At 46.2% G+C, this 18,571-nt stretch overlaps 1 non-coding gene and 1 pseudogene across 1 annotated transcript; both read left to right on the top strand.

The window, feature by feature from the left end:
* Nucleotides 1-7,267: 7,267 nt before the first annotated feature.
* LOC112630989 lies at nt 7,268-8,614 on the top strand (annotated as a pseudogene).
* Nucleotides 8,615-17,963: 9,349 nt separating this feature from the next.
* LOC112632335 lies at nt 17,964-18,070 on the top strand. Its single transcript, XR_003121376.1, has one exon. It is a non-coding gene; the product is annotated as a U6 spliceosomal RNA (small nuclear RNA).
* Nucleotides 18,071-18,571: the final 501 nt, after the last annotated feature.

Genomic DNA, 18,571 nt, shown 5'->3' with positions numbered 1-18,571 from the left:
AACACTGCCAAAAAAAAAAAAAAAAAAAAAAAAAGGCCTGGCGTGATGGCTTATGCCTGTAATCCCAGCATTTTGGGAGGCCAAGGCGGGAGGATCACGAGGTCAGGAGATAGAGACCATCCTGGCTAACACGGTGAAACCCCATCTCTACTAAAAATACAAAAAATTAGTCAGGCATGATGGCATGTGCCTGTAATCCCAGCTGCTAGGGAGGCTGAGGCAGGAGAATCGCTTGAACCCGGGAGGCAGAGCTTGCAGTGAGCCAAGATCGCGCCACTGCACTCCAGCCTGGGTGACAGAGCAAGACTCCATCTCAAAAAAAAAAAAAAAGAGTAAGTTTTTCTTCATCTTCCAAGAATGAATTTTCACTCCCTCGGGATGCTGTCTGCCTGTTGAGAATGCATGCTTTCTCTGTTTGAGCATAGTTCTACCACAGGGCGTTTACACTCACTGTACCCTCTGCAGAACACTTCCCCCTTATAGCTGGACAACCCACTCTCTTAATTCCTTGTGGTCTTACTAAAATGGTCACTTTATCAGAGAGGCATCACCGGGTCACTCTTTTAACTCACTTGGGACCCCCATCCCTCTTCCTAACTCTGTTCTCTATTGGACCTATTACCATCTGTAACCTCTACATGTTACTTGTCCATTGTGTGTCTCCCTCCGTGACAATGTAAGTTTCAGGAGATATTTGTATTCACGGATGTATCCTAGCATCTAGTCCAGGTCCTGGCACATGGTTCATGCACTATTTTTCTCTTTCTTTCTTTCTTTCTTTCTTTCTTTTTTTTTTTGGAGACAGAGTTTCACTCTTGTTGCCCAGGCTGGAGTGCAATGGTGTGATCTCAGCTCACCGCAACCTCTGCCTCCTGGCTTCAAGCAATTCTCCTGCTTCAGCCTCCCAAGTAGCTGGGATCACAGATGTGCGCCACCAGGTCCAGCTAATTTTTTTGGTATTTTTAGTAGAGACGGAGTTTCTCCATGTTGGTCAGGCTGATCTCCAACTCCCAACCTCAAGTGATCCACTCACCTCAGCCTCCCAAAATGCTGGGATTACAGGCGTGAGCCACCGCACCCGGCCAGTTCATGCACTATTAATATTTGTTGAGTGCATGCATGGCACTCTCACTTGTGCTGTCTTGCCTTCACTCTCTCTCTTTTTAAATCTTCTGTTCCTGCTTTAAGGTCCAAGTCAAGTACCAGCTTCTCCCTGGCCCCTTTCCTGGTTTTATGTCTTCAAGAATATTATAAAGTTCAGGCTGGGCACAGTGGCTCACACCTGTAATCCCAGCACTTTGGGAGGCAGAGGCAGGTGGATCACTTGAGGTCAGGAGTTCGAGACCAGCTTGGCCAACATGGTGAAACCCTGCCTCTACTAAAAATACAAAAATTAACTGGACCTGGTGGCGCATGTCTGTAATCCCAGCTACTCGGGAAGCTGAGGCAAGAGAATCGCTCGAAACTGGGAGGCGAAGGTTGCAGTGAGCCAAGATTGCTCCACTGCACTCCGGACTGGACAACAAGAGTGAAACTCCATCTCAAAAAAAAAAAAAAAATTGTAAAGTTCTTATGCTCCACACTCCTGGCAGGAGTTACAAAATTATTATTAATCCTTGAAGAATAAGCCTTGTTTCTCCTTGGCCTAATCTGCCTCAAAACTATTCAGAAACCTCCTTATGCACTCACTATTAACACCACCTTTTAGCTTGCAGACATGCTTGGTTAGTCCTGAAATTGTGTAGGTTGATATGCCATTGCAAAACCAAGGGGCTTCTCAATTGAATGTGTGGGCACCAAGAAAGGAGAGAAAATCATTTAGCGTGCAGGCTTATTAACGCTGTTTAGGTATGCTTTGGGTAGATTCAATTGGCCTTGTGCTCCTGGAAATAAAGAATAAATATATATTTTTGCTAGTTTTTATTGTATTAGATCATGTTGTTTTAACCCAAGAACCTCAGGAAGTGCAGAGTAAATTGAAACACTCAATCAAATAAAATAAGTAGGCTTAAACTGAGTTATAGTTGATTGTGCCACAAGCGCTAAAGTTCAAGTTGACATTTCAGCCTGAGCTCATAAAGTTATTAGTGGGGAACCCGTCGCAGGAAGGAGGAATCGAGAGTGTATCAGACTTCAGCATGCATGTTGTGACTCTTGTTACTTTAGAAGAAAATGAACCTCACTGTGCAATAACCTAACTCTGTTATGTTTATTCATTTTCTTTTTTTTTTCTTTTTATGTGTTTTCATTTTCTTCTAAGTTCAAAGGTCATTTCTGGGTAGGAGAGCAAATGTCCTTATATTTTTTCCAAACAGACCATTTGCTTGGTGGGCCTCACCCCGGTGGAATGGAAGTACATTAGCGGCAACCACCATCCTTTACTTGGGGTTGTGTTATTATCCAATGAGTGCACGGTGACGGTGGAACTGCAAGCGTCTACACAACACGCCTGCATCAACTACAGCTTTGCTTTATCTTCGTGCAACTTTTGAAAAAAAGAAAAAACCAAAAGCAGTGCATTAGGGGCAATTCCTTCCCCTGCCTCCTCTCTCCAGTGCTGATGAGCTGGGGGTGGGGAAAGACGGCTCCCTAGCATGGGCGGGGACCCGGTAGCCTAGTGGCCTGGCATCCCAAGTGCTGGTAGCATCTGGGATTATCTGTAGGTTGTTTGTCAGCAACCCAGGGAACATGAGCAGGGAGTCCGAAACATTTCAGTTTAGAGTAAGTCATACTGAAATGCTGCCTATAGAACACACCAAACACCAGCAATAGAACTGTATTTGAGGAGCTGGATATTCCAAAGACAGCGATGGTAGCCTTTAGGCACGACTGTGAGCAGGAGAAGTCTGTGTTCAGCATCTTCCCGTTGTTCTTCCTTTGAGCTCATTCTCCCATTCACGGTCCCTTCTAGGATACCCGTGCCATAGAATACCAGTAATGGATCTTCACAGCTTGCCAAATGGTTTTTGTTTTGTTTTTGAGACAGTCTTGCTCTGTCACCCAGAGCAAGTGGAGTGCAGTGGTGCGATCTCGGCTCACTGTAACCTCCACCTCCCAGGTTCAGCAACTCTCCTGTCTAAGCCTCCTGAGTAGCTGGGACTACAGGTGCCCGCCACCATGCCTGGCTAATTTTTTGTATTTTTAGTAGAGACGGGGTTTCACCATGTTGGCCAGGCTGGTCTTGAACTCCTCACCTCAGGTGATCTGCCTGCCTTGGCCTCCCAAAGTGCTGAGATTACAGGTGTAGCCACTGTGCCCAGACTCCAAATGGTTTTTTAAATCAATTAAATTAATTACTTAATTAATTTTTAGAGATAGTGCTTCCCTCTGTCACCCAGGCTGGAGGGCAATGTTATAATCATGGCTCACCGTGTCCTTGAATTCCTACGCTCAAGTGATCCTCTCACGTCAGCCTTCCAAGTAGCTGGGACCACAGGTGCACGTCATCACATTTGGCTAATTTTTTAATTGTTTTGTAGAGATGAGATCTCACTATGTTGCCCAGGCTGGTCTCGAACTCCTGGCCTCAAGCAATTCTCCTGCCTCAGCCTCCCAAAGCGCTAGGGATTACAGGTGTGATGTGAGTCACTACGCTCAGACACAAATATGCAAATATCAACCTGTCTTTGGAGTTTAAGGTGATGGATATTGTAGTCCATTTGAATTTTCCTCACTCTTATTCCCATAATTCTGAAATTTCTTCAGAATGTGGTGCATTTTATTGTGCTACTATGTAAGATGAATAATTAGGTATTAAAATTATTTTTTCACTGAAGGAGAGGCCTTTCACCAAAGCTATGCAACCAAATTTAGGTGAGAAGGTAGTTGATTGAGTGCATAAAATCCAAGAATGGGGCCAGGCGTGTTGGCTCATGCCTGTAATCCCAGCACTTTGGGAGGCCGAGGTGGGTAGATCACCTGAGGTCAGGAGTTCGAGACCAGTCTGGCCAACATGGTGAAACCCCGTCTCTGTACTAAAAACACAAAAAAATTAGCCACTCGTGGTGGTGAGCACTTGTAATCTCAGCTACTCAGGAGGCTGAGGCAGGAGAGTCACTTGAACCCGGGAGGTGGAGGTTACAGTGAGCTGAGATCACACCATTGCACTCCAGCCTGGGTGACACAGTGAGACTCCATCTCAAAAAAAAAAAAAAAAAAATTCAAGCGAGGAAGATATCAAGGGAGAATCATCCTGCTCTGGATGACTCTCAACCAGTTTACTAAAAAACGTATCTGTCAACTCACTAAGGACTTTGGGAAAGTTTGGTTCCTGCCCCTGGCCCCGGTGCCCCTGTCCATGCCCTCATCATGCATCAGGGCAGCCTTTGTCCTTTCCCCCTCCCTCTGCTCAGCCACTACTGTCGTTCTGGGCTCATCTCTGTCTAGCTGCTGCTCAAGACGAACTGTCCAAACTTCACATTGTCCAGAGGGCTTGAGGCCACAGCATTTTCCCTTTCCTCTCTCCTTAGAGTCTGGTCTCAGGGAAATAGGCTTGGGAGGATAGGGTTTTGACTGTAAGACCAGAAAGCCCAATTGTCTCCATCTCTTGTGGCTTGGGAGACTCCCACTGGTCAGAACTGACGCCCCATGCCCCACTCATCTCTCAGCATCACTGATGAGGAATGTAGGACCCTGTGATGGGGGGACAGTCTCAGGATGAATGAACATGGTTTTTAATTTCTCATTCCAAAGGCCAATGTTGGCCAGGCGTAGTGGCTCACGCCTGTAACCCCAACACTTTGGGAGGCTGAGGCAGGTAGATCACCTGAGTCAGGAGTTTGAGACCAGCCTGGCCAACATGGTGAAACCCCATCTCTACTAAAAATACAAAAAAATTAGCCGGCTGATTAGCCAGGTATGGTGGCAGGTGCCTGTAATCCCAGCTACTCAGGAGGCTGAGGCAGGAGAATTGCTTGAACCCAGGAGGCGGAGGTTACAGTGAACCAAGATTCCACCACTGCACTCCAGCCTGAGCGACAGAGCGAAACTCTGTCTCCAAAAGAAAAACAAACAAACAAACATAAAACCTATGTCAAGAGTCAATGTTTCACCATAGGACAAGCATAGTTAAGTCATTGTAAGATAGCCCATTTGCCCTAAAGTAGAAACATTTAAGGTGACAGGTGATTGTGAGTGTGTTTGTGTGAGTGCGTGTGTGTGTCCACCCTACTAAATAGGCCTGAATTCCCTTTAACTGCACTGGGTCATTCATCATGAAAGACAGCAGCAGCATCCTCTCCACAGCTGGCATTCCCTGAACGACTGATCAAGAATGAGCCCGATACATCACTTTAGTAACATTATTTAGGAAGTTCCTAATAGTCAATGCAGAAGAGTTACCTACAGAGGAGAATGACCTTATTCTGCTTGCAGTCATCACTTTATGTTAACTCTCTGCCAAATATGTCTAAGAACTTGCTGTTCATTATGTTTGCTGCGGACAGAAAGGAATTAAGAAAGTAATCAGAGCCAGATGCAGTGACTTATGCCTGTAATCCCAGCACTTCAGGAGGCCAAAGTGGGTGGATCACTGGATCCCAGGAGTTCAAGACCAGCCTGGGCAACAGGGCGAGACCCCATCTCTAAAAAAATAAAAAGCCTATAATCCCAGCACTTTGGGAGGCCGAGGCAGGCGGATCACCTGAGGTCGGGAGTTCAGGGCCAGCCTGACCAACATGAAGAAACCGTGTCTCAACTAAAAATACAACATTAGCTGGGTGTGGTGGCGCATGCCTAAAATCCCAACTACTTGGGATGCTGAGGCAGCAGAATCGCTTGAAGCTGGGAGGTAGAGGTTGAGGTGAGTTGAGATTGCGCCATTGCATTCCAGGCTGGGCAATAAGAGCGAAACTCTGTCTCAAAAAATAAAAAAAAAGAACAAAAGGAAAAAGAAAGTGATCAGAGATTTGAAAAATCAAAACTGAGAACTAAGTATCAAAATTTATCTTTGGACAATCCTATCCAGAGAGTCCTTCTCCAGCACATTGGACAGTACAGGAAAACTGATACTACTGACGACAATGACTGAAACACAATGAAAATTAATTCACTATTTCACCAGATCATTTCCATGCCATGTTCTAATGCAGGAGTAAGGGCTTCCAACTCAGATTTCTACTGGGTTTTGTGACGGAACCAGGAAAAAATGGCAATCTGAATAACACAGTTTTGCACGTGTTAAAATGATCCCTAATTAGCACCTCCAGAAGGAATTTTCTAGTTTGAAACAGTGCCCCAGGGCTGGGCGCGGTGGCTCACACCTGTAATCTCAGCACTTTGGGAGGCAGAGGTGGGGTGGATCACCTGAGGTCAGGAGTTTGAGACCAGCCTGGCCAACATGGTGAAACCCCGTCTCTAGTAAAAATACAAAAATTAGCCAGACGTGGTGGCGCATGCCTGTAATCCCAGCTACTCGGGAGGCTGAGGCAGGAGAATTGCTTGAACCTGGGAGGTAGAGGTTGCAGTGAGCTGAGATTGTGCCATTTCACTCCAGTCTGAGCAACAAGAAAGAATCTCTGTCTCACAAAACAAAACAAAACAAAACAAAAAAAAAAAAGAAAGAAAGAAAGAAAGAAAGAAAGAAAGAAAGAAAGAAAGAAAGAAAGAAAGAAAAGAAAAGAAAAGTAAAGTAAAGAAACAGTGCCACAGCCTGGGCACAGTGGTTCATGTCTATAATCCCAGCACTTTGGGAGGCTGAGGCGGGCAGATCACTTGAGTCCAGGAGTTCAAGACCAACCTGGCCAACATGGTAAAACCCCGTCTCTACTAAAAATATAAAAAAATTAGCTGGGTGTGGTGGCACACACCTGTGAGCCCAACTACTTGGGAGGCTGAGGCAGGAGAATCACTTGAACCTGGAGGTGGAGGTTGCAGTGAGCTGAGATGGTGACACTGCACTCCAGCCTGGGTGAAAGAGCAAGACTCCATCTCAATAAAAACAAAACAAAACAACAACAACAAAAAACCCAGTGCTCCAATAAACCAGAAGAATAGATGGAAGTGCAGCTTGGTAAAGTACAGAGATCACGGAAGACTCAAAAGACCTGGTGAGTCCTGGGTCCCCACTGCACCTCTTTGTAGCTGCATGACACTCATCAAAGTCTTGACCACGACATTCATCAAAGACTTGACTTGATTTGTTTTTCTCCAAAAATGAAGATACGGTATCCATATCATAGAATTGTGAGCAGAAACAAATGAAGTAAAGCAAAGCTCTCTGAAAACTGTAACACACTCTGTGAATATTGGTTATCATTGAACGGTCTCCATGAGACTGACTCTGGGAAACAGGTTATGTCAGAATCTGTCGTCAGGTATAGGGTTAGGTGTCTGCCTGTAGGAGCCTTCTTATTGCTGGCAGAGTAGGGTTCCAATCTCTTGGCATGTCTTGTAAGAACTGGAGAATACTTGGTGCCTCTAGCTGTAGGCCAAAGGTTCTCAAAGGGTGGTCCCCAGTTGGCAGCATCAGCATCAACTGGGAACTTACAAGACATGCAGGAGATGCAGCAGAGACCGGACGGGTGACCGTTCTTTTCTTTTATTTTTTTGAGACGGAGTCTCACTCTGTCACCAGGCTGGAGTGCAGTGGCACCATCTCGGCTCACTGCAACCTCTGCCTCCTGGATTCAAGCAACTTTCCTGCCTCAGCCTTCTGAGTAGCTGGGACTACAGGCACAAGCCACCATGCCCAGCTAGGTTTTGTATTTTTAGTAGAAATGGGGTTTTGCCATGTTGGCCAGGCTGGTCTCGAGCTCCTGACCCCAGGTGATCCACCCGCCTCAACCTCCCAAAGTGCTGGGATTACAGGCGTGAGCCACTGTGCTCAGCCTTTTTTTTTTTTTTTTAAGACAGAGTCTCGCTCTGTCACCCAGGCTGGAATGCAGTGGCCCGATCTCGGCTCACTGCAACCTCTGCCTCCCAGGTTCAAGTGAGTCTCGTGCCTCAGCCTACCAAGTAGCTGGGATCACAGGCATGTGTCACCACGCCTGGCTAATTTTTGTATTTTCAATGGAGCTGGGGTTTCACCATGTTGGCAGGGCTGGTCTCGAACTCCTGACCTCAGTTGATCCACCCGCCTCAGCCTCCCAAATTGCTGGGATTACAGGAGTGAGTCACCGTGCCCGGCTAACTCTTCTATTAATATTATTTAAAGATGTAAAAAATGCGGGGAACTTGAGAAAGAAAGCCATGGAAGGTATCATTGATGGCTCACTGATACATCCTGCAGTGACTGTCAATCCATTTGAGATATTTGCAGCTGCAAAGAAAGCAGTTTGCTTCTACAAACTGGGAGAAATGAAGTCAAGAGCTCTATCTACTGAAATTATTTTCAACCTTTCCCCAAATAGCAATATTTCAGAGGCATTGAAAAAATGTGGTATCTCAGCAAATGACCCTTTAATTCTAATTGTTTATACTAACGAGGGAGCAAAACAAATAAATCAAGGATATCTAATATCCCAAGTAGAAGGCCAGCAGGTTTCTCTGAAAAATCTTCCTGAAATAATAAATATCACAAAAGTCAAAAAGAAACATAAATTCCCTCCACAAGAAGAAAATACTGGGAACTTTGTGGGATGGTATTTGTAGAATGTCAACAAAGGATGTTTTGTGAAAAGAATTATTAGCAGAAATTTTCAGCATTAAAGAAAACACTGGGCCTGTAATCCCAGCACTTTGGGAGACCGAGGTGGGCAGATCACCTGAACTCAGGCCTTCAAGACCAGTCTGGGCAACATGGTGAAACCCCATCTCTATAAAAATACAAAAAATTAGCTGGGTGTAGTGGTGGCGCGTCTGTAATCACAGCTACTTGAGAGAATTGCTTGAACCCGGGAGGAGGAGGTTGCAGTGAGCCCAGATCGTGCCACTGCGTTCCAGCCTGGGCGACAGAGTAAGCCTCTATCTCAAAAACAAAACAAATTTATTTTCCGTTGCTTATTAAAATGTTATTTTATTTTTATTTTTATTTTTTGTAGTGACGGCATCTCACTAGGTTGCCCAGACTGGTCTCAAACTCCTGACCTCAAGCGATCCTCCTACCTCAGCCTCCTAAAGCACTAGGATTACAGGCATGAGCCACCATGCCTTGGCCCCACCTCTTTTATTATCTTAAAAGATAACCACTGTTACTATTATTTGTTAGTGCCTTCTAGTCTTCTACTTCTATTCAAATATATTTTATTTTTATGTAATTGGAATAAAAATTGCAAACACTTTTTTTTTTTTTTTTTTTTTGAGATGGAGTCTTGCTCTGTCGCCCAGGCTGGAGTGCCGTGGCCGGATCTCAGCTCACTGCAAGCTCCGCCTCCCAGGTTCACGCCATTCTCCCACCTCAGCCTCCCAAGTAGCTGGGACTACAGGTGCCCGCCACTTCGCCCGGCTAGTTTTTTGTATTTTTTAGTGGAGACGGGGTTTCACCGTGTTAGCCAGGATGGTCTCGATCTCCTGACCTCGTGATCCACCCGTCTTGGCCTCCCAAAGTGCTGGGATTACAGGCTTGAGCCACCGCGCCCGGCCGCAAACACTTTTAAAAAAGAAGAAATGCAAACTCTCAGGCCCTACCTCAACCCTACTAAATCATACACTGTGGGACAGGGCCGATGAATCTGTCTTTCCAAGCTCTCCAGATGATTCTATGCCGAAGTTGGAGAATCACTGACCTAGGTCTCTGAAGCCTCTGCAAGAACCAAGAACAAGGACTGCACTATAACAGCCTTTTCATTATCTTGCACAGTGTGAGCAAGCTGCACAAAACAGGCTTCAAATCCTAGAGCCAGGAGGGACTTGAGAAGCCATTTCAAAGGTCAGTTTGTCTTGTAGCTGAGGAGTTGGCAACCCATGGGGCTAAGTGAAATCTGACCCAGAGCCAGGCCAACAGCTGAAGTCAAGGCGACTCTCAGCCCAGGGCCCTTCCTGGGTGTCCACTTCCTCTCTTGTATCCAGAGCAAAAGCACCATGCAGTTGTGATTTGAAAGCAGTAGAGTTTGAAGGAGCAAGGTCGGGTGGAGAAGCTGGGTTATGATAGACCCACTTAGTTCCAGCCCAGAGGGCAGGGCCCCAGGGGAAGTCACAGCTACCTTCCTTGTTCTTGGGCTTGTAAATTGCCTGATGGGTTCTTCCTGCCTGCTACAGACAAAACCAGTTCACTAAGACTGTGGTATTTGCAGTAAAGAAAGAGTTTAAGCCTTGTGCGGTGGCCCACCCTGTAATCCCAGCACTTTGAGAGGCTGAAGTGGGCAGATCAATTGAGGTCAGGAGTTTGAGACCAGCCTGGCCAACATGGCAAAACTGTCTCTACTAAAAATACAAAAATTAGCCAGGCATACTGGCTTGCACCTGTAATCTCAGTTACTAGACAGGCTGAGGAAGGAGAATTGCTTGAACCCAGAAGGCAGAGGTTGCAGTGAGCCAAAACCACGCCACCGTACTCCAGCCTTGGCGACAGAGCAAAAGCAAGAGTTGAACTGACTTGAGGCTGGCCACATGAAAGAACTGGAGCTGTCACTCAAATCCATCTCCCAGAAGACTTGGGGTTAGGGTTTTTCAAGGATAGTATGGTGGGCTGGGGACTAGGGAATGGGTGCTGCTAACTGGTTGGTGATGAAATCATAGTGTGTGGAAAAATGGTTCTTGTTCACTGAGTCTGCCTCTGGCTGATGGCCACAGGACTGGTTGAGTCATGAGTCACGATCCTGTTTGGGGCCAGTCGGTTGCCAGAATGCAAATATCTGAAAAATATCTCAAAAGACCAATCTGAGGTACTACACCAGTGGTGTTATCTATAGGAGCAACTGGGGAAGTCACAAATCTTGTGGCTTCTGGCCACAGGACTCCTGAGCAGTAAGGGATTATAGAAACTATTCCTACATTTTAGCAGAGTTCAGGACCCTCCCATAATTTTAATCTCATTGCCTTTATTAGTTTTTGGTCCCTGAGCAAGGAAGGGGTTACTTTGAGGGAGGGACTATTATCATTCTTGCTTCCAACTTAAACTATAAACTAAATTCCTCCCATGGTTAACTTGGCCTACGTCAAGGTGTGAGCAAAGAGAGTCAGCCTGTGAGACTGGAAGCAAGATGGAGTCAACCATGCTAGACTTCCTCACTGTCGTCATCTTTCTAAGGCAGTTTCAGCCTGGAAGATAAAATCATCTCCAGGTCCTTAGTGATTGGTGGGTCTCCCATTTATGGTCCTTGAAATGGAACCAGGTATGGACCCCAGGGGCCCTGGGGCATGCCTTTCGTGGAAGCTGTTTCCCTGACTGGTGTGAGGGTCAGGAACTCCCCATAGAGCATTTTTCCATAGGAGAAGGCCAAACTCTGAACAGAAGGACCTTGCAAATAAAATGAAGCATTGGAGAAAGCAGCCACTGGCAGTTCCCTAGACAGGTTGCTTCCTGTAACTGAAAGCTGAAATCCAAGAATGACCTAAAACTCATTCCCAGAATTGCTTACTTTAGGCTCATAGAAACTGAGAGAAGTTTGGGAGTGGTAGTTATTTAATCAACTCAAAAACAGCCCATATTTTCAGCTAAAAATGCTCTCCCCTTCCTCTCCTTCCCTTCTCCTCCCTCTCTTAACAATTTCTTGCCACATCCTGTTCAAGGAGAAACAAACCACTGTTTGCCAGTGACAAGCCCTTCACAGCTTCCCAGCCTTTGAGATGGAGGGTGGTGTCCTGAACTCAGAGCTTCGGTGCAGTTGGTGTGACTTTGAGGAAGCCATTTAACCTAGTCTTGGTCCCCTCAATTGTAAAATCAGAGATAGATGTGATCTTTCTTTTTTCTGAGATGGAAAAAAGAAAGTTTTTTTGTCACTCTGTCACCTAGGCTGGAGTGCAATGGCGCAATCTCTGCTCACTGCAACCTCCGCCTCCTGGGTTCAAACTATTCTCCTGCCTCAGTCTCCGGAGTAGCTGGGATTACAGGCTCCCACCACCACGCCTGGCTAACTTTTTGTATTTTTAGTAGAGACAGAGTTTCACCATGTTGGCCAGGCTGGTCTCGAACTCCTGACCTCAAGTGATCCACCCACCTCAGCCTCCCAAAGTGCTGGGATTACAGGTGTAAACCACCATGCCCAGCTTCATTTTTATTAATTAGTTAATTAATTAATTTTTGTTTGTTTTTTGAGAGAGGGTCTCGCTCTGTTGCCCAGTCTGGAGTATAGTGGCATGATTATGGCTCAATGCAGCCTCAATCTCCATGGCTCAAGCGATCCTCCCACCTCAGCCTCCCAGGGATTTGGGACCATAGGCACATGCCACCATTCCTGGCTAATTTTTGTGTTTTTTGTAGAGACAGTGTTTCACCATGTTGCCCAGGCTGATCTCAAACTCCTGGGCTCAAGTGATCCACATGCCTCAGCCTCCCAAAGTGCTAAGATTACAGGTGTGAGCCACCGCATCCAGCCCCCATTATTTAATTTAAAGAGTGGCTTATGTGGTCTCACATAGCTCTTAGCATCCACATGAACTATTTGATTAATATGACTAGTATAGACTGGTGATTAATGTAGAGTTGGAGGCTGATTTTTCCTGTTAGTCTCTTGGCTTTGGTCTCCAACTGGATAAGAGTTCGGTTAGGGACAAAAATTCAGTCACCCATCATGTGGTGTTATACAGATCAGGAAAGGAGGGGATCATTTCTTAATTCATCTGTTTGGGGGCTTCCTGTATGTTTGCTTTTTAAAGTCAGAGTCGGCCGGGTGCGGTGGCTCACGCCTGTAATCCCAGCACTTTGGGAGGCTGAGGTGGGCGGATCACGAGGTCAGGAGTTTGAGACCAGCCTGACCAACGTGTTGAAACCCCATCTCTACTAAAAATAGAAAAATTAGCCAGGCCGTGGTGGTGCATGCCTGTAATTCCAGCTACTCAGGAGGCTGAGGCAGGAGAATCACTTGAACCCGGGAGGCAGAGGTTTCAGTGAGCCGAGATCACATCACTGCACTGCACTCCAGCCTGGGCGACAAGAGTGAAATTCCATCTCAAAACAAACAAACAAAAAGGTTTGTAAATTTGTAGGAAGAAAAAAAAAGCCCATGTTTAGATCATAGAGATTAGGAGTGATGCCTTGTCCTGTTCAGTTAGCACATTTCCATCCAAAAATATTAAGAACCAGAAATGAACTCGGATGGCCCAGAATAGAAACTCTCTTTTCTGGTGGGTGACACACACTCTCAGGCAAGGGTGATTTGTTTAGAACAACGGTCACTGCTGCAATTCACGGCATATATGCACCCGCTAGAGGTAACACCACCTCCTCTCAGTCTTATGTACAAAGGGAATCTGGCTTATTATTGTTTGAAGCCTTAAAAAGACTCTGGGAACAAGACTCACAGTCCTCTTTTACTGAGATCATTGCATGACATGGAGACAGAGTCATTAAAATATCGAGTCTAAATATTCCCTAGAACGACCTTGCTTCTTGCATCAACAGCAAACAGCAGCTGCTGTCTTCCCAGCTGAGCGCTGCTTCCCTCTCACCACAAGAGGGCGAGAAAGACCCGCGACAGGACCTTTCCCTCTCTGCGGGAGGATGGAAGACAAAGCTCTGGGCTGCCATTAAGAAGGCATTTTAGCCGGGGGCGGTGGCTCACGCCTGTAGTCCCAGCACTTTGGGAGGTCGAGGCGGGCGGATCACGAGATCAGGAGATCGAGATCATCCTGGCTAACATGGTGAAACCCTGTCTCTATTAAAAGTACAAAAAAAAATTAGCTGGGTGTGGTGGCGGGCGCCTGTAGTCCCAGCTACTCGGGAGGCTGAGGCAGGAGAATGGCGTGAACCCGGGAGGCGGAGCTTGCAGTGAGCCGAGATCACGCCACTGCACTCCAGCCTGGGCGACAGAGCAAGACTCCGTCTCAAAAACAAAAAAAAAAAAAAAAGAAGAAGGCATTTTATGCTCTGGAAAATAAAAGTAATAAGAGATGCTAAAGTTCCAGTGCTGGCTTAAGAAACAGTGGCTACCCTGATGGGCTTTTTGTTTGTTTGCTTGCTTCCCCCCACCCCAATCTTTTAGAGCTTGGAACATACTTATTTTCTAGAGAATGAACACAGCATTATTATTTATTATTATTATTATTTAGAAACAGGGCCTCACTGTGTTGCCCAGGCTGGGAGGCAGTGGTTTGAGCATAACTCACTGCAGCCTTGAACTCCTGGGCTCAAACAATCTTCCTGTCTCAGCCTCCCAACTGAGGGGCTACAGGAATGCACCACTATGCCTGGGTAAGTTTTATATTTTTTGCAGAGATGGGGTCTTGCTGTGTTGCCCAGTCTGGTCTTTAACTCTTGGCCTCAAGCAATTCCCCAGCCCAACCTCCCAAAGCTCTGGGAATACAGGCATGAATCACCAGGCCTGGCCTGAACACATTAAGTAACTTGAATGATGTACGTGTAAGAATCCAAACATTTGATAAAAGAGGGTTTGAGGCCGGGCACAATGGCTCACACCTATAATCCCAGCATTTTGGGAGGCCAAGGCGGGTGGATCATGAGGTCAGGAGTTCGAAACCAGCCTGGCCAACATGGTGAAATCCTGTCTCTACTAAAAATACAAAAGAAATTAGCTGGGCATGGTGGTGCGTGCCTGTAGTCCCTGCTACTGGGGAGGCTGAAGCAGGAGAATCGCTTGAACCTGGGAGGTGGAGGCTGCAGTGAACCGAGATTGTGCCAGTGCATTCTAGCTTAGGCAACAGAGTGAGACTCTGTCTCAAACAAAAAAAAAAAAAAAAAAAAAAGAGGGTTTGATGGTTTGGAGCATAAGTTGCTTTTCTTGCTACCAGCCTATGTGATGTGCAGAAAACTTGGGAGGGGACTTGGGAGGATGGTGTTTTCAAGAGAAGAAAAGCCAAGAGGCTGAGATATGGTGATTCTATTCCTGGTACTGGAGGGTCCAGTACACCTCCAGGAGGCACACCTCAAGAGGTACTTACCAAGGAACAGTATTAGCAAAAGCTGGGAAAATAAACTATGACTGCTCCTTAAAGAAAGATATCAGATCTGCTTGGGTTTTCCTTCCTCTCTCTCCCACCTCTTTTCTCTGCCTTTTTGGTCTGGAATTATAATATGATATGAAATGACGTTTTTTTTTTAGATGAAGATTCGCTCTTATTGCTCAGGCTTGAGAGCAGTGGCATGATCTCCCCTCACTAGAACCTCTGCCTCCCATGTTCAAGCGATTCTCCTGCCTCAGTCTCTCGAGTAGCTGGGATTATAGGTGCCCACCACCATGCCCGGTGAATTTTTGTATTTTTAGTAGAAACAGGGTTTCACCACGTTGGCCAGGCTGGTCTTGAACTCCTGACCTCAAGTGATCCACCTGCCTCGGCCTCCCAAAGTGCTGGGATTACAGGTGTGAGCCACTGCGCCTGGCCCTGATATGAAATGACTTACAAGGAAGGTTGGTAGAGCCTGCCAAACACGATTTACCTTTAATCCCACCAAAAGTTAAATCTGTCCAGTTGTTGACCAAAACAAAATGGACATGAGGCATTGTTTAGAGACTGGTCAGAAAAGGGAGATAGAAAGTGCCTTTCAGTCATACAGAATACAGGTTTGGGAGACTCCCTATTGGTTTAAAATGGATCTTAAATGTGAATCAAGATCCTGCTTATGGACTGGGTGCCGTGGCTCACGCCTGTAATGCCAACACTTTGGGAGGCCAAGGTGGGTAGATCGTGAGGTCGGGAGATCAAGACCATCCTGGCCAACATGGTGAAATCCCGTCTCTACCAAAAATACAAAAATTAGCTGGGCATAATGGTGCATGCCTGTAATCCCAGCTACTCGGGAGGCTGAGGCAGGAGAATTGCTTGAACCAGGGATTTGGAGGTTGCAGTGAGCCGAGATTACACCACTGCACTCCAGCCTGGGCAACAAGAGCGAAACTCCGTCTCAAAAAAAAAAAAGATCCTGCTTACAGCTGTCTTCTGTGGCCCCTCTGCCCTCTGCAGCCCTTCCCGTAATTACTCACTCATGAGCAGGCCTGCTAGGTTAGGGAGGGCTGGGTCATAGGAATGTGATGGCCCCATCCCATGCTTTTTTTTGTTTCTCTTAAGCAGTCGCAGCCAGCCCTGGTGCTCAGCCTGTTCTGAAGTGAGTTGCGCACCTGCCCTCATTTTTCTCTATTTGGGCATCTTTGGTCTTGAACAGCTCAGGAAAGTCCGAGTTGACACTCAGGTTCTTACTCCTTAGATGAGATCCAGTGCACAGCATTTTCCCTAGTTGTGAAAACTCATACAGCATTGTCATCTCTAATATTAAAGGAAATGGTAACCAGAAGTTGTCGCTGTTATGACAACATCTTGACACTGAGATTTTATATGGTCACTTGGTTCAACAATTAGTCCATGCGTCCCTTGCTGGACTTCTCCTGCTGCTTGGGAACCACAGCCTGTGCTGTCTTCAGACAGAATTAATTCCTGGAAGTTCTTCCTTATCTTAAACCTGTGTGGTGCCTTTTCCCTGGCACCCACTAGTACTTGTGACCTCTGCAATTACACAAAGCAAGTCTCCTTTCGTATCGTGTAAGTCCCTCCTTCACATTCCCTGTTTGAATGTGATATTAAGTGCTTTTACCAACTTGATCACTCTGTTTCATCACAGAACTTTGAAAGATGCCACACTTTCCACTGGGTTGACTGTTCTAGAATGGTCTGATCAGAATGGTCATCACCTTGAGCTGGACTTTTAACATGTATTGGCACCTGCCAAATATTTGTATTATTATTCACATCTGTTTTTAAGAGACAGTGCTCCTGAAAGACAGATCTGCTTTTCAAGGGCTTTCTTAAAGCATTTCTCGAAAATAGTAATTCCACTTTATTTGGAGAAGCTAATGACACTTGTTTTGGCCTCAGAGTTTATTTCTGAGGCTGCTTTCACAGAGCTGAGAAGGAATCTTAGAGGTCATTTTATTAGTCATATTTTACAGGTGACAAAATGAGGTCTAGAAAGGTTTAACAACGTTTGCCCGAAGTCACACACTGGTAAGTGACTGAGCCCCAAGCTAATGCTGGACCCCAGGTGCAGGAGCCCACCTCACCACTGCTTCCTTGTGTCTGGTTCTGCCTCAGGAACTGGCCTAGAAACAGACTGCCTGCCACCTGCCGCAGCCACAGACGTTTTCATAATTCTTTTTTGTATTTTCCAAGTTTTCTACAGTGATCCATTACTTTTACAATCAGAAAACAATCAGTTGGGCCGGACAAGGTGGCTCATGCCTGTAATTCCAGCACTTTGGGAGTGCCAGGCGGGCAGACTATTTGAGGTTGGGAGTTTGAGACCAGCCTGACCAACACGGCAAAAACCTGTCTCTACTAAAAATACAAAACTTAGCTGGGTGTGGTGGCCTATGCCTGTAATCCCTGCTTCTCAGGAGACTGAGGCAGAAGAATCACTTGAAGCCAGGCAGAGGTTGCAGTGAGCTGAGATTGCACTACTGCACTCCATCCTGGGCAACAGAGTGAGGCACCATCTCAAAAATAAAAATTTTTTAAAAAGCAAGCAAGCAATCAATTGGCCAGATATGGTGGCTCAAGCCTGTAATTCCAGGGCTTTGGGAGGCTTAGGCAGGAGGATCACTTGAAGCCAGGAGTTTGAGACCAGGCGGTGCATAATAGTGAGGCCCTGTCTCTATTTAAAAAAAAAAAAAAGGCCGGGTTCGGTGGCTCACGCCTGTAATCCCAGCACTTTGGGAGGCCGAGACGGGCGGATCACGAGGTCGGGAGATCCAGATCATCCTGGCTAACAAGGTGAAACCCCGTCTCTACTAAAAATACAAAAAATTAGCCAGGCGTGGTGGCGGGCGCCTGTAGTCCCAGCTACTTGGGAGGCTGAGGCAGAATGGCGTGAACCCGGGAGGCGGAGGTTGCAGTGAACCGAGATCGGCTGCACTCCAGCCTGGGCGACAGAGTGAGACTCCGTCTCAAAACAAAACAAAACAAAACAAAACAAAAAAGGGGTGCTCGCTTCAGCAGCACATATACTAAAATTGGAACGATACACAGAAGATTAGCAAGGCCCCTGCACAAGAATGACACGCAAAGTCGTGAAGCGTTCCATATTTTTATCTGCCAGCCATGACCACCCGATTTTGATTGTATCCTTCCTCCCATCCTTTAATCTGTTCATTGCTCTGTCTGGGGGAGGTGGGGCAGCTGGTGCAGACCTTGGCGTTTGTTCTTTGATAGATGAGGGAACACTCCAGTTTTCCTTCCCGTGAAGTTTGTTTCAGCTACAAACCACTTCATTTTGCTGTTTCAATTTCAAAATAAAGGGAAACATATTGAAAGAAAAGAAAGAAAAAGAAAAGGAAGAAAGAAAGAAAAGAAAGAGAGAGAGGAAGGAAGGAAGGAAAGAAAGAAAGAAAGAAAGAAAGAGAGAGAGAGAGAAAGAAAAAGAAAGAAAGAAAGAAAGAGAGAGAAAGAAAGAGCAAGGAAGCAAGCAAGCAAGCAAGCAGTCAAACAAACAAAACCCGGTAGCTTTGAAAAACACACCTCACTCATACCGAGGCCAGCCCCTAAAGTCCCTGGGTCTCTTCTCTGAATCTCTAGGTCGGGGAAACTGCTG

The sequence above is a fragment of the Theropithecus gelada genome, chromosome 9, assembly GCF_003255815.1.
Source record: "Theropithecus gelada isolate Dixy chromosome 9, Tgel_1.0, whole genome shotgun sequence".
Taxonomy (NCBI): Eukaryota; Metazoa; Chordata; class Mammalia; order Primates; family Cercopithecidae; genus Theropithecus; species Theropithecus gelada.
Note: the sequence above shows the minus strand (reverse complement) of the source record. Positions and strands in the feature narration are given on the sequence as shown.